The sequence below is a fragment of the Calliopsis andreniformis genome, unplaced genomic scaffold, assembly GCF_051401765.1.
Source record: "Calliopsis andreniformis isolate RMS-2024a unplaced genomic scaffold, iyCalAndr_principal scaffold0018, whole genome shotgun sequence".
NCBI classification, from domain to species: Eukaryota; Metazoa; Arthropoda; class Insecta; order Hymenoptera; family Andrenidae; genus Calliopsis; species Calliopsis andreniformis.
The window spans coordinates 7,627,746-7,642,469 of record NW_027480430.1 but is presented as its reverse complement, the minus strand read 5'-3'; positions in this window follow the sequence as shown (position 1 = coordinate 7,642,469).

The window sequence follows — 14,724 nt, the reverse complement described above, 5'->3', positions numbered from 1 at the left end:
TGCTATTATTCGTTTTATACGATGGAAAAACTGTTATATTTATATTGTATTTTATGCTTCTGGAGTTGCCTTCTTATGCCCTAACTATTCCATCTGGTGGAACAACGCCCTAGGGTGAAGCCTAGGTTGCCCGGAACGTAGAAATGACCAGTACTTTCACACTGTTTGCAGTTATTCCTGTTATACGATGGAAAAACTCTTGTACATTTATTGTATTTTATGATTCGGGCGTAGACTTCTTAGGCCCTAACTATTCGATCTGGTGGAACAACGCCCTAGGGTGAAGCCTAGGTTGCCCGGAACGTAGAAATGACCATAACTCTTACACTGGTAGCAATTATTCGTTTTATACAATGGAAAAACTGTTCTGTTTATATTGTATTTTATGCTGCTGGCGTTCACTTCTTAGGCCCTAACTATTCGATCTGGTGGTACAACGCCCTGTGATGAAGCCTAGGTTGCCCGGAACGTAGAAATGACCATAACTTTCACACTGGTTGCTATTATTCGTTTTATACGATGGAAAAACTGTTATATTTATATTGTATTTTATGCTTCTGGAGTTGCCTTCTTATGCCCTAACTATTCCATCTGGTGGAACAACGCCCTAGGGTGAAGCCTAGGTTGCCCGGAACGTAGAAATGACCAGTACTTTCACACTGTTTGCAGTTATTCCTGTTATACGATGGAAAAACTCTTGTATATTTATTGTATTTTATGATTCGGGCGTAGACTTCTTAGGCCCTAACTATTCGATCTGGTGGAACAACGCCCTAGGGTGAAGCCTAGGTTGCCCGGAACGTAGAAATGACCATAACTCTTACACTGGTAGCAATTATTCGTTTTATACAATGGAAAAACTGTTCTGTTTATTTTGTATTTTATGCTTCGGGCGTTGTCTTCTAAGGCCCTACCTATTCGATCTGGTGGGGCAACACCCTACAGTGAAGCCAAGGTTTCCCGGAACGTAGATATGACCATAACCTTCACACAGGTTGCAATTATTCGATTTCTACGATGGCAAAGCTGTTGTTTTTATATTGTATTTTATGCTTCCGGTGCTGACTTCTTAGACCCTAACTCTTCGATCTGGTGGAGCAACGCCTCAGAGTTAGGTCTAGGATGCCCGAAACGTCGAAATGATCGTTACTTTCGCACTGGTTGCAATTGGTCATGCTATACAATGGAAAAACTGTTGTATTTATACTGTATTTTATGCTTGTGGCGTTGACTTCTTATGCCCTAACTATTCCATCTGGTGGAACAACGCCCTATGGTGAAGCCTAGGTTGCCCGGAACGTAGAAATGACCATAACTTTCACACCGGTAGTAATTATTCGTTTTATACTATGGAAAAACTGTTCTATTTATTTTGTATTTTATGCTTCTGGAGTTGCCTTCTTAGGCCCTAACTGTTCGATCTGGTGGAACAACGCCCTAGAGTGAAGCCTAGGTTACCCGGAACGTAGAAATGACCAGTACTTTCACACTGTTTGCAGTTACTCCTGTTATACGATGGAAAAACTGTTGCATCTTTATTGAATTTTATGCTTCTGGCGTTGACTTCTTAGGCCCTAACTATTCGATCTGGTGGAACAACGCCCTAGGGTGAAGCCTAGGTTGCCCGGAACGTAGAAATGACCATCGCTTTCAAACTGGTTGCAATTAATCCTTTTATACGATGGAAAAACTGTTGTATTTTTATTGCATTTTATGCTTCCGGCGTTGACTTCTAAGGCCCTAACTATTCAATCTTTGGAGCAACGCCCTAGGGTGAAGCCTAGGTTGCCCGGAATGTAGAAATGACCACAACTTTCATACTGGTTGCAATTACTCGTTTTATATGATGGAAAAACTGTTGTATTTATATCGTATTTTATGCTTCTGGCGTTCACTTCTTAGGCCCTAACTATTCGATCTGGTGGAACAACGACCTAGGGTGAAGCCTAGGTTGCCCTGAACGTAGAAATGACCATAACTTTTACACTGGTAGCAATTATTCGTTTTATACAATGGAAAAACTGTTCTGTTTATTTTGTATTTTATGCTTCGGGCGTTGACTTCTAAGGCCCTAGCTGTTTGATCTGGTGGAGCAACGCCCTAGAGTGAAGCCTAGGTTGCCCGGAACGTAGAAATGACCATAACTTTCACACTGGTTGCTATTATTCGTTCTATACGATGGAAAAACTGTTTTATTTATATTGTATTTTATGCTTCTGGCGTCGACTTCTAAGGCTCTAACTATTCGATCTGGTGGAGCAACGCCCTGAAGTGAAGCCTAGGTTGCCCGGAAGGAAGAAATGACCATCACTTTCAAACTGGTTGCAATTATTCCTGTTAAATGATGGAAAAACTGTTGTATTTTTATTGCATTTTATGCTACGGGCATTGACTTCTAAGGTCCTAACTATTCAATCTGTTGGAGCAACGCCCTAGGGTGAAGCCTACGTTGCGCGGAAAGTAGAAATCACAATAACTTTCACACTGGGTGCAATTATTCGTTTAATACGATGGAAAAACTGTTATATTTATATTGTATTTAATGTTTCTGGCGTTGACTTCTTAGCCCCTAACTATTCGATCTGGTGGAACAACGCAATAGAGTGAAGCCTAGGTTGCCCGGAACGTAGAATTGGCCATCACTTTCAAACTGGTTGCAATTATTCCTGTTATATGATGGTAACACTGTTGTATTTTTTTTGCATTTTATGGTTCGGGCGTTGACTTCTACGGCCCTAACTATTCAATCTGTTGGAGCAACGCCCTAGGGTGAAGCTTAGGTTGCGCGGAAAGTAGAAATGACCATAAGTTGCATACTGGTTGCAATTATTCGTTTTATACGATGGAAAAACTGTTATATTTATATTGTATTTTATGCATCTGGCGTTGCCTTCTTAGGCCCTAGCTGTTCGATCTGGTGGAGCAACGCCCTAGAGTGGAGCCTAGGTTACCCGGAACGAAGAAATGACCAGTACTTTCACACTGTTTGCAGTTATTCCTGTTATACGATGGAAAAACTGTTGCATTTTTATTGAATTTTATGCTTCTGGCGTTGACTTCTAAGGCCCTCACTATTCTATGTGGTGGATCAACGCCCTAGAGTGAACCCTAGGTTGCTCGGAATGTAGAAATGACCATAACATTCACACTGGTTGAAATTATTCGTTTTAAACGATGGAAAAACTGTTATATTTATATTGTATTTTATGCTTCGGGTGTTGACTTCTTAGGCCCTAACTGTTCGATCTGGTGGAACAACGCCCTAGAGTGAAGCCTCGGTTGCCCGGAACGTAGAAACGACCATAACTTTACACTGGTAGCAATTATTCGTTTTATACAGTGGAAAAACTGTTCTATTTATTTTGTATTTAATGCTTCGGGCGTTGGCTTCTAAGGCCCAAACTGTTTGATCTGGTGGAGCAACGCCCTAGAGTGAAGCCTAGGTTGCCCGGAACGTAGAAATGACCATAACTTTCACACTGGCTGCTATTATTCGTTTTATACGATGGAAAAACTGTTATATTTATATTGTATTTAATGCTTCTGATGTTGACTTCTTAGCCCCTAACTATTCGATCTGGTGGAACAACGCAATAGAGTGAAGCCTAGGTTGCCCGGAACGTAGAATTGGCCATCACTTTCAAACTGGTTGCAATTATTCCTGTCATATGATAGTAACACTGCTGTATTTTTTTTGCATGTTATGGTTCGGGCGTTGACTTCTACGGCCCTAACTATTCAATCTGTTGGAGCAACGCCCTAGGGTGAAGCCTAGGTTGCTCGGAATGTAGAAATGACCATAAGTTTCACACTGGTTGCAATTATTCTTTTTATACGATGGAACAACTGTTGTATTTATATTGTATTTTATGCTTCTGACGTTGACTTCTAAGGCACTAGCTATTCGATCTGGTGGAGCAACGCAATAGAGTGAAGCCTAGGTTGCCCGGAACGTAGAAATGACCATAACTTTCACACTGGTTGCTATTATTCGCTTTATACGATTGAAAAACTGTTATATTTATATTGTATTTTATGCTTCTGGCGTTACCTTCTTACGCCCTAACTGTTCGATCTGGTGGAACAACGCTCTAGAGTGAAGCCTAGGTTACCCGGAACGTAGAAATGACCAGTACATTCACACTGTTTGCAGTTACTCCTGTTACACGATGGAAAAACTGTTGCATCTTTATTGAATTTTATGCTTCTGTCGTTGACTTCTAAGGCCCTAACTACTCTATCTGGTGGATCAACGCCCTAGAGTGAAGCCTAGGTTGCTCGGAATGTAAAAATGACCATAACATTCACACTGGTTGTAATTATTCGTTTTACACGATGGGAAAACTGTTATATTTATATTGTATTTTATGCTTCTGGCGTTGATTTATTAGGCCCTAACTATTCAATCTGGTGGAACAACACCCTAGAGTGACGCCTAGGTTGCCCGGAACGTAGAAATGACCATAACTTTCACACTGGTAGCAATTATTCGTTTTATACAATGGAAAAACTGTTCTGTTTATTTTGTGTTTTATGCTTCGGGCGTTCACTTCTTAGGCCCTAACTATTCGATCTGGTGGAACAACGACCTAGGGTGAAGCCTAGGTTGCCCTGAACGTAGAAATGACCATAACTTTTACACTGGTAGCAATTATTCGTTTTATACAATGGAAAAACTGTTCTGTTTATTTTGTATTTTATGCTTCGGGCGTTGACTTCTAAGGCCCTAGCTGTTTGATCTGGTGGAGCAACGCCCTAGAGTGAAGCCTAGGTTGCCCGGAACGTAGAAATGACCATAACTTTCACACTGGTTGCTATTATTCGTTCTATACGATGGAAAAACTGTTTTATTTATATTGTATTTTATGCTTCTGGCGTCGACTTCTAAGGCTCTAACTATTCGATCTGGTGGAGCAACGCCCTGAAGTGAAGCCTAGGTTGCCCGGAAGGAAGAAATGACCATCACTTTCAAACTGGTTGCAATTATTCCTGTTAAATGATGGAAAAACTGTTGTATTTTTATTGCATTTTATGCTACGGGCATTGACTTCTAAGGTCCTAACTATTCAATCTGTTGGAGCAACGCCCTAGGGTGAAGCCTACGTTGCGCGGAAAGTAGAAATCACAATAACTTTCACACTGGGTGCAATTATTCGTTTAATACGATGGAAAAACTGTTATATTTATATTGTATTTAATGTTTCTGGCGTTGACTTCTTAGCCCCTAACTATTCGATCTGGTGGAACAACGCAATAGAGTGAAGCCTAGGTTGCCCGGAACGTAGAATTGGCCATCACTTTCAAACTGGTTGCAATTATTCCTGTTATATGATGGTAACACTGTTGTATTTTTTTTGCATTTTATGGTTCGGGCGTTGACTTCTACGGCCCTAACTATTCAATCTGTTGGAGCAACGCCCTAGGGTGAAGCTTAGGTTGCGCGGAAAGTAGAAATGACCATAAGTTGCATACTGGTTGCAATTATTCGTTTTATACGATGGAAAAACTGTTATATTTATATTGTATTTTATGCATCTGGCGTTGCCTTCTTAGGCCCTAGCTGTTCGATCTGGTGGAGCAACGCCCTAGAGTGGAGCCTAGGTTACCCGGAACGAAGAAATGACCAGTACTTTCACACTGTTTGCAGTTATTCCTGTTATACGATGGAAAAACTGTTGCATTTTTATTGAATTTTATGCTTCTGGCGTTGACTTCTAAGGCCCTCACTATTCTATGTGGTGGATCAACGCCCTAGAGTGAACCCTAGGTTGCTCGGAATGTAGAAATGACCATAACATTCACACTGGTTGAAATTATTCGTTTTAAACGATGGAAAAACTGTTATATTTATATTGTATTTTATGCTTCGGGTGTTGACTTCTTAGGCCCTAACTGTTCGATCTGGTGGAACAACGCCCTAGAGTGAAGCCTCGGTTGCCCGGAACGTAGAAACGACCATAACTTTACACTGGTAGCAATTATTCGTTTTATACAGTGGAAAAACTGTTCTATTTATTTTGTATTTAATGCTTCGGGCGTTGGCTTCTAAGGCCCAAACTGTTTGATCTGGTGGAGCAACGCCCTAGAGTGAAGCCTAGGTTGCCCGGAACGTAGAAATGACCATAACTTTCACACTGGCTGCTATTATTCGTTTTATACGATGGAAAAACTGTTATATTTATATTGTATTTAATGCTTCTGATGTTGACTTCTTAGCCCCTAACTATTCGATCTGGTGGAACAACGCAATAGAGTGAAGCCTAGGTTGCCCGGAACGTAGAATTGGCCATCACTTTCAAACTGGTTGCAATTATTCCTGTCATATGATAGTAACACTGCTGTATTTTTTTTGCATGTTATGGTTCGGGCGTTGACTTCTACGGCCCTAACTATTCAATCTGTTGGAGCAACGCCCTAGGGTGAAGCCTAGGTTGCTCGGAATGTAGAAATGACCATAAGTTTCACACTGGTTGCAATTATTCTTTTTATACGATGGAACAACTGTTGTATTTATATTGTATTTTATGCTTCTGACGTTGACTTCTAAGGCACTAGCTATTCGATCTGGTGGAGCAACGCAATAGAGTGAAGCCTAGGTTGCCCGGAACGTAGAAATGACCATAACTTTCACACTGGTTGCTATTATTCGTTCTATACGATGGAAAAACAGTTTTATTTATATTGTATTTTATGCTTCTGGCGTTGACTTCTAAGGCACTAACTATTCGATCTGGTGGAGCAACGCCCTAGAGTAAAGCCTAGGCTGCTCGGAACGAAGAAATGACCATCACTTTCAAACTGGTTGCAGTTATTCCTGTTAAATGATTGAAAAACTGTTGTATTTTTATTGCATTTTATGCTACGGGCATTGACTTCTAAGGTCCTAACTATTCAATCTGTTGGAGCAACGCCCTAGGGTGAAGCCTACGTTGTGCGGAAAGTAGAAATGACAATAACTTTCACACTGGGTGCAATTATTCGTTTAATACGATGGAAAAACTGTTGCATTTATATTGTATTTTAAGCTTCTGGCGTCGACTTCTAAGGCACTAACTATTCGATCTGGTGGACCAACGCAATAGAGTGAAGCCTAGGTTGCTCGGAACGTAGAAATGACCATTACTTTCACACTGGTTGCAATTATTCCTGTTATACGATGGAAAAACTGTTGTATTTTAATTGTATTTTATGCTTTTAGCGATGAATTATAAGTCCCTAGCTATTCGATCTGGTGGAGCAACGCCCTAGAGTGACGCTTAGGTTGCTCGGAACGTAGAAATGACCATTACTTTCACACTGGTTGCAATTATTCGTTTTATACGATGGAAAAGCTGTTATATTTATATTGTATTTTATGCTTCTGGCGTTGACTTCTTAGGCCCTAAGTATTCGATCTGGTGGAGCAATGCCTCAGAGATAAGTCTAGGATGCCAGAAACGCCGAAATGAACATTACTATCACGCTTGTTCCAATTATTCCTGTTATACGATGAAAAGACTGTTGTATTTTTATTGTATTTTATGCTTCAGTCGTAGACTTCTAAGGCCGGAGCTATTCGATATGTCGGAGCACCGCCCTAGAGTGAAGCCTAGGTTGCTCGGAACGTAGAAATTACCACTACTTTCACACTGTTTGCAATTATTCATTTAATACGATGGAAATGCTGTTGTATTTATACCGTATTTTATGCTTCTGGCGCTGACTTCTAAGGACCTAAGTATTCGATCTGGTGGAGCAACGCCCTAGAGTGAAGCCTAGGTTGCTCGGAATGTAGAAATGACCATAACTTTCACACTGGTTGTAATTATTCATTTTATACGATGGAAAAACTGTAGTACTTATTTTGTATTTTATTCTTATGGCGTTGAATTCTAAGTCCCTAGCTCTTCGATCTAGTGGAGCAACACCCCAGAGTGAAACCTAGGTTACTCGTAACGGAGAAATGACCAGTACTTTCATACTGTTTGCAGTTATTCCTGTTATACGATGGAAAAACTTTTGCATCTTTATCGTATTTTATGCTTCTGGCGTTGACTTCTAAGGCCCTAGCTATTCGGTTTGGTGTAGCAACGCCCTAGAGTGGAACCTAGGTTGCCCGGTACGTAGAAATGACCATTACTTTCACACTGTTTGCAAACATACATTATATATGGTGGAAAATCTGTTGTATTTATGTTGTATTTTATGCTTCTGGCGTTGACTTCTTAGGCCCTAACTATTCGATCTTATGGAGCACCGCCCTAGAGTGAAGCCTAGGTTGCCCGAAACGTAGAAATGACCATAACTTCCACACTGGTTGCAATTATTCGCTTTATACGATGGAAAAGGTGTTGTATTTATATCGTATTTTATGCTTCTGGCGTTGACTTCTTAGGCCCTAACTGTTCCATCTGGTGGAAAAACGCCCTAGGGTAAAGCCCAGGTTGCGCGGAACGTAGAAATGACAATAACTTTCACACTGGTAGCAATTATTCGTTTTATACGATGGAAAAACTGTTTTATTTATTTTGTATTTTATGCTTCGGGCATTGACTTTTAAGGCCCTAACTATTCAATCTGTTGGAGCAACGACCTGGAGTGAATCCTAGGTTGCCCGGATCGTAGAAATGACCATTACATTCACACCGTTTGCTATTATTCCTCTTATACGATGGAAAAACTATTGTATTTTTATTGTATTCTATGCTTCTGGCGCTTAATTCTAAGTCGCTAGCTATTTGATCTGGTGGAGCAACGACCTAGAGTGAAGCCTAGGTTGCCCGGAACGTAGAAATGACCATTACTTTCACACTGGCAGCAATTATTCGTTTTATACGATGGAAAAACTGTTCTATTTATCTTGTATTTTATGCTTCGGGCGTTGACTTCTAAGGCCCTAACTACTCGATCTGGTGGAGCAACGCCCTCGAGTGAAGCGTAGGTTGCCCGGTACGTAGGAATGACCAGCACTTTCAAACTGGTTGCAATTATTCGTTTTATACAATGGAAAAACTGTTCTATTTATTCTGTATTTTATGCTTCAGGCGTTGACTTCTAAGGCCCTAACTATTCGATCTGGTGGAGCAACGCCCTCGAGTGAAGCCTAGGTTGCCCGGTACGTATAAATGACCATCACTTTCAAATTGGTTGCAATTATTCCTGTTATAAGATGGAAAAACTGTTGTATTTTTATTGCATTTTATGCTTCGGGCATTGACTTCTAAGGCCCTAACCATACAATCTGTTGGAGCAGCGCCCTAGGGTGAAGCCTAGGTTGCCCGGAAAGTAGAAATGACCATAAGTTTCATACTGGTTGCAATTATTCGTTTTATATGACGGAAAAACTGTTGTATTTATATTGTATTTTATGCTTCTGGCGTTCACTTCTTAGGCCCTAACTATTCGATCTGGTGGAACAACGGCCTAGGGTGAAGCCTAGGTTGCCCGGAACGTAGAAATGACCATAACTTTTACACTGGTAGCAATTATCCGTTTTATACAATGGAAAAACTGTTCTATTTATTTTGTATTTAATGCTTCGGGCGTTGGCTTCTAATGCCCTAACTGTTTGATCTGATGGAGCAACGCCCTAGGGTGAAGCCTAGGTTGCCCGGAAAGTAGAAATGACCATAACTTTCACACTGGCAGCAATTATTCGTTTTATACGATGGAAAAACTGTTCTATTTATTCTGTATTTTATGCTTCGGGCGTTGACTTCTAAGGCCCTAACTATTCGATCTGGTCGAGCAGCGCCCTCGAGTGAAGCCTAGGTTGCCCGGTACGTAGAAATGACCATCACTTTCAAACTGGTTGCAATTATTCCTGTTATATGATGGAAAAACTGTTGTATTTTTATTGCATTTTATGCTTCGGCAATTGACTTCTAAGGCCCTAACTATTCAATCTGTTGGAGCAACCCCTAGGGTCAAGCCTATGTTGCCCGGAAAGTAGAAATGACCATAACTTTCATATTGTCTGCAATTATTCGTTTTATATGATGGAAAAACTGTTGTATTTATATTGTATTTTATGCTTCTGGCGTTCACTTCTTAGGCCCTAACTATTCGATCTGTTGGAACAACGCCCTAGAGTGGGGCCTAGGTTGCCCGGTACGTAGAAATAACCATTACTTTGACACTGTTTGCAAGTATACATTATATACGATGGAAAAGCTGTTGTATTTATATCGTATTTTATGCTTCTGGCGTTGACTTCTTCCAAACCCTAACTATTTCATCTGGTGGAACAACGCCCTGGGGTAAATCCCAGGTTGCGCGGAACGTTGAAATGACCATAACTTTCACACTGGTAGCAATTATTCGTTTATACAATGGAAAAACTGTTCTATTTATTCTGTATTTTATGCTTCGGGCGTTGACTTCTAAGGCCCTAATTATTCGATCTGGTGGAACCACGTCCTAGTGTGAAGCCTAGGTTGCCCGGAACGTAGAAATGACCATTACTTTTACACTGGTAGCAATTATTCGTCTTATACAATGGAAAAACTGTTCGATTTATCTTGTATTTAATGCTTCGGGCGTTGGCTTCTAAGGCCCTAACTGTTTGATCTTGTGGAGCAACGCCCTAGAGTGAAACCTAGGTTGCCCGGAACGTAGAAATGACCACAACTTTCACACTGGTCGCTATTATTCGTTTTGTACGATGGAAAAACTGTTATATTTATATTGTATTTTATTCTTCTGGCGTTCACTTCTTAGGCCCTAACTGTTCGATCTGGTGGAGCAACGCCCTAGGGTGAAGCCTAGGTTGCCCGGAACGTAGAATTGACCATAACTTTTACAATGGTAGCAATTATTCGTTTAATACAATGGAAAAACTGTTGTATTTATATCGTATTTTATGCTTCTGGCGTTGACTTCTTAGGCCCTAGCTATTCCATCAGGTGGAACAACGCCCTAGGGTGAAGCCTAGGTTGCCCGGCAGGTAGAAATGACCATAACTTTCACACTGGCAGCAATTATTCGTTTTATACGATGGAAAAACTGTTCTATTTATCTTGTATTTTATGCTTCGGGCGTTGACTTCTAAGGCCCAAACTATTCGATCTGGTGGAGCAACGCCCTCGAGTGAAGCGTAGGTTGCCCGGTACGTAGAAATGACCATCACTTTCAAACTGGTTGCAATTATTCCTGTTATATGATGGAAAAACTGTTGTATTTTTATTGCACTTTATGCTTCGGGCATTGACTTCTAAGGCCCTAACAATTCAGTCTGTTGGAGCAACGCCCTAGGGTGAAGCCTAGGTTGCCCGGCAAGTAGAAATGACCATAACCTTCATAATGGTTGCAATTATTCGTTTTATATGATGGAAAAACTGTTGTATTTATAATGTATTTTATGCTTCGGGCATTGACTTCTAAGGTCCTAACTGTTTGATCTGGTGGAACAACGCCCTAGAGTGAAGGCTAGGTTGCCCGGAACGTAGAAATGACCATCACTTTCAAACTGGTTGCAATTATTCGTTTTACACGATAGAAAAGCTGTTGTATTTATATCGTATTTTATGCTTCTGGCGTTGACTTCTACGGCCCTAACTATTCAATCTGTTGGAGCAACGCCCTAGGGTGAAGCTTAGGTTGCGCGGAAAGTAGAAATGACCATAAGTTGCATACTGGTTGCAATTATTCGTTTTATACGATGGAAAAACTGTTATATTTATATTGTATTTTATGCATCTGGCGTTGCCTTCTTAGGCCCTAGCTGTTCGATCTGGTGGAGCAACGCCCTAGAGTGGAGCCTAGGTTACCCGGAACGAAGAAATGACCAGTACTTTCACACTGTTTGCAGTTATTCCTGTTATACGATGGAAAAACTGTTGCATTTTTATTGAATTTTATGCTTCTGGCGTTGACTTCTAAGGCCCTCACTATTCTATGTGGTGGATCAACGCCCTAGAGTGAACCCTAGGTTGCTCGGAATGTAGAAATGACCATAACATTCACACTGGTTGAAATTATTCGTTTTAAACGATGGAAAAACTGTTATATTTATATTGTATTTTATGCTTCGGGTGTTGACTTCTTAGGCCCTAACTGTTCGATCTGGTGGAACAACGCCCTAGAGTGAAGCCTCGGTTGCCCGGAACGTAGAAACGACCATAACTTTACACTGGTAGCAATTATTCGTTTTATACAGTGGAAAAACTGTTCTATTTATTTTGTATTTAATGCTTCGGGCGTTGGCTTCTAAGGCCCAAACTGTTTGATCTGGTGGAGCAACGCCCTAGAGTGAAGCCTAGGTTGCCCGGAACGTAGAAATGACCATAACTTTCACACTGGCTGCTATTATTCGTTTTATACGATGGAAAAACTGTTATATTTATATTGTATTTAATGCTTCTGATGTTGACTTCTTAGCCCCTAACTATTCGATCTGGTGGAACAACGCAATAGAGTGAAGCCTAGGTTGCCCGGAACGTAGAATTGGCCATCACTTTCAAACTGGTTGCAATTATTCCTGTCATATGATAGTAACACTGCTGTATTTTTTTTGCATGTTATGGTTCGGGCGTTGACTTCTACGGCCCTAACTATTCAATCTGTTGGAGCAACGCCCTAGGGTGAAGCCTAGGTTGCTCGGAATGTAGAAATGACCATAAGTTTCACACTGGTTGCAATTATTCTTTTTATACGATGGAACAACTGTTGTATTTATATTGTATTTTATGCTTCTGACGTTGACTTCTAAGGCACTAGCTATTCGATCTGGTGGAGCAACGCAATAGAGTGAAGCCTAGGTTGCCCGGAACGTAGAAATGACCATAACTTTCACACTGGTTGCTATTATTCGTTCTATACGATGGAAAAACAGTTTTATTTATATTGTATTTTATGCTTCTGGCGTTGACTTCTAAGGCACTAACTATTCGATCTGGTGGAGCAACGCCCTAGAGTAAAGCCTAGGCTGCTCGGAACGAAGAAATGACCATCACTTTCAAACTGGTTGCAGTTATTCCTGTTAAATGATTGAAAAACTGTTGTATTTTTATTGCATTTTATGCTACGGGCATTGACTTCTAAGGTCCTAACTATTCAATCTGTTGGAGCAACGCCCTAGGGTGAAGCCTACGTTGTGCGGAAAGTAGAAATGACAATAACTTTCACACTGGGTGCAATTATTCGTTTAATACGATGGAAAAACTGTTGCATTTATATTGTATTTTAAGCTTCTGGCGTCGACTTCTAAGGCACTAACTATTCGATCTGGTGGACCAACGCAATAGAGTGAAGCCTAGGTTGCTCGGAACGTAGAAATGACCATTACTTTCACACTGGTTGCAATTATTCCTGTTATACGATGGAAAAACTGTTGTATTTTAATTGTATTTTATGCTTTTAGCGATGAATTATAAGTCCCTAGCTATTCGATCTGGTGGAGCAACGCCCTAGAGTGACGCTTAGGTTGCTCGGAACGTAGAAATGACCATTACTTTCACACTGGTTGCAATTATTCGTTTTATACGATGGAAAAGCTGTTATATTTATATTGTATTTTATGCTTCTGGCGTTGACTTCTTAGGCCCTAAGTATTCGATCTGGTGGAGCAATGCCTCAGAGATAAGTCTAGGATGCCAGAAACGCCGAAATGAACATTACTATCACGCTTGTTCCAATTATTCCTGTTATACGATGAAAAGACTGTTGTATTTTTATTGTATTTTATGCTTCAGTCGTAGACTTCTAAGGCCGGAGCTATTCGATATGTCGGAGCACCGCCCTAGAGTGAAGCCTAGGTTGCTCGGAACGTAGAAATTACCACTACTTTCACACTGTTTGCAATTATTCATTTAATACGATGGAAATGCTGTTGTATTTATACCGTATTTTATGCTTCTGGCGCTGACTTCTAAGGACCTAAGTATTCGATCTGGTGGAGCAACGCCCTAGAGTGAAGCCTAGGTTGCTCGGAATGTAGAAATGACCATAACTTTCACACTGGTTGTAATTATTCATTTTATACGATGGAAAAACTGTAGTACTTATTTTGTATTTTATTCTTATGGCGTTGAATTCTAAGTCCCTAGCTCTTCGATCTAGTGGAGCAACACCCCAGAGTGAAACCTAGGTTACTCGTAACGGAGAAATGACCAGTACTTTCATACTGTTTGCAGTTATTCCTGTTATACGATGGAAAAACTTTTGCATCTTTATCGTATTTTATGCTTCTGGCGTTGACTTCTAAGGCCCTAGCTATTCGGTTTGGTGTAGCAACGCCCTAGAGTGGAACCTAGGTTGCCCGGTACGTAGAAATGACCATTACTTTCACACTGTTTGCAAACATACATTATATATGGTGGAAAATCTGTTGTATTTATGTTGTATTTTATGCTTCTGGCGTTGACTTCTTAGGCCCTAACTATTCGATCTTATGGAGCACCGCCCTAGAGTGAAGCCTAGGTTGCCCGAAACGTAGAAATGACCATAACTTCCACACTGGTTGCAATTATTCGCTTTATACGATGGAAAAGGTGTTGTATTTATATCGTATTTTATGCTTCTGGCGTTGACTTCTTAGGCCCTAACTGTTCCATCTGGTGGAAAAACGCCCTAGGGTAAAGCCCAGGTTGCGCGGAACGTAGAAATGACAATAACTTTCACACTGGTAGCAATTATTCGTTTTATACGATGGAAAAACTGTTTTATTTATTTTGTATTTTATGCTTCGGGCATTGACTTTTAAGGCCCTAACTATTCAATCTGTTGGAGCAACGACCTGGAGTGAAT